Here is a 2704-nt window from a genome sequence, read left to right as displayed (position 1 = left end):
TTTAACTAAATTTACATATATAGCTCCATTTTATTATTAGATCATGTTTTTAACTTTAACATTTAACATGTGCTTTACCAAAAAAAAATTCATTTACCAATTAAAAAAATTCTATTGTTGCACTTAATGGTTAAATTTGATCGGTATATATTCATATTTTCCTTATTAACTATTATATATCAATAATTTCAAAATTTCCACATCATCACAAACATCTAGTTAATTTTTAAAAATGTCAATTTGACGAGCGAGTTAAATATTTATCAATAAATATATATATCTATATATATATATATATCCATTACATGTCTTGATATCTCATATACAAATAATTCCAAATCAACGTGGAGAAAATAAAAGAAGTTAGCAATCCATTGGCCGTGATACTAAGATAAGCACCGATTGTATGATGCCCCAACTACAAAGACTCTAAGATCATACTCTAATATAAGCAAAATTACACCCATAATGTGAGACATCAATATAAGCATAGATTGCACCCATAGTGGGTCTTCGTGCATGCTAGAAAAAGCTTGTCTCCATCCTAATTCACATCATGATATCTTGCATTGTGCACATTGAAGCATAAAGGTTCAAAATCAGGTGGCATGCACACACCCATGGACCATTGGTATGCTATATTAAACATTAATCCAGGAACAAAGTAATAGATTGAAGGTCTTTTAGTTGCTCAATAGAAATAATACAAGTGACATAACGGTCCTTTGTTTTATTTTTAGAGTTTTTATGCAATTTCTTCAATGTTGGTATGCCAATAATAGTTCTTAGTTTCTAGAAAATAGATCTATGTATTAGTTTGATTTAGAAAATGGATCTATTTTGTGGTAGGGTATGGAATCTCAAATGCATTTCATAAATTCATACTTGAATATGAACATGACTAGGCTTTGGCCTTTTAGGTCTTGGGATGTTGGTAGACGAGCTTTGTTCTTCTTACTTGTTGGATGATCATTAATTTCTTCAAAATGCATGCATGATATATTATAATTGCTTACTTTGTATGCTATTATTACTTGAAATGTTAGAATCCTCCCAAATTCCTATTTAAAAGTGAGTTCAAACTTGTTTTATTATTTAGAAGGTCCTCCTTTAATCCAACTCATCACATTGAAAGTTGAAGTATCAAACATTCCTCTTCAAAATACATTACAACTAATAGGTTTGGGGTTGAAGTTGGAATATCGAATGATCCTCTTCAAAATACATGACAACTAATGGGTTTGTGTTTGAGCACATTGTTTGAGAATGAGAATGGTTCAACATGAATTGCAAAAACTCTATCTTTTGTAACCATAACCAAGAAATTTATATTATCAAATATTTGTGTTTGAGATGCAACAACAAACCAAATTTGCATCAAAATTACCTAGAGGTTCTATTTGTTTAGAGGGACTAAAAGCCCATATTAAATATATAATATGATTTTAGATGGTTCCTCCTTGTGTTTTATAATATACACCAGATAAAAGACTTTGGAAATTTTAAAAACTTGATTTTACACGCATTCTAATTGGGAGAATTATTAGCCCAACCCGGAGAAAATTATGGTTGAGGAGAGACTTTCAAATCCAAAATTGGTGGAGAAGGGTTAGCTGAGTTTGTTGAGGAGTCCTTGGATTGTGCCTATTGTCTTGATAGCTGTAAATATTCAACTTGGGAACTGAGGGCCTGAATTTTATCCTCTATCTATTGCATTTGCTACCTTTGGAAGATAAGAATCTCCATTGTAGTAATCTAACTAGAATATAATTGTGCTTGCTAAATTTGTTGGTGTTGTATTTCCTGATGCATTTCTTCAAACTCCTCACCCATGCATTGTGAATTATAGGCTAAGCATTATTCCTACATGTTTGAGCCATCTTACTCATTGAAGATTGAATTTTTAATGTGAGCTTTGGATGATTATAGTAAGAGGCACAAGGAGAGTAAGGAAGACTCAAGGGAGTTACATGTGCAAGAATGAGCAGAAGTGTTTGAGGCGCTGCAAACTATGGGCAAAAGTTTAATAAAAGACTTGGATCCCATTACATCCTATGAATGGGGGATGGAGCGTGCTGTGCTAAGCCTCCTTGTCATAATCCCGCTGTGGTGGTGCCAAACTAATTGTGAGATCATGAGACTTGTCTGAGCAAGGGAGTGGAGGATTATAAGAGGAGGTGGAGCTTGGAAAAAATCATGAACTAACATATTAATTAAATTGCAACAAATCCACATGTTTGAACCCATTCGATGCACTGTTGTATGGGTCATCATGTGGTGAGGTTCAACCATGGTCAGGGGATGGGTAAATAAGAACCTTGACCATTAGTTAATAGAGTTCCAATCATGTGGTGTATAACCTGATTTGCTAATAGGTCAACTATTTTGTTATTTTGATGGAGGACTTGAATCACTTTGATTTCATGGATGTGTTTGACAGCTAGAATAATTCTCCTGAATATGCTTTTCAGTTTGTCATCGCTTAGAAGACTTTAATGATGAAGATTCTAGATGACTACAAAAGAGTCATCAATAATTCTTAATTCTTGAAGTTTTAATATATTTGCTTGCTTGATGCCTTGGTACACACCATAGTTTCTACTTGATTGTTTGAGACTTCCCAAACTCCAAAATAACAAAAACAATAATTATATATAATTGCACTAAATTGCTAAATTAATTTAATATAAGAAAAAAACATTAT

This window comes from Pinus tabuliformis, chromosome 2_2 (genome assembly GCF_031772625.1).
Source record: "Pinus tabuliformis cultivar Carrire ecotype Pingquan chromosome 2_2, CPIR1, whole genome shotgun sequence".
NCBI lineage: Eukaryota > Viridiplantae > Streptophyta > Pinopsida > Pinales > Pinaceae > Pinus > Pinus tabuliformis.
The sequence above is the reverse complement of the archived record's forward strand: the minus strand, read 5'-3'. Positions refer to the sequence as shown.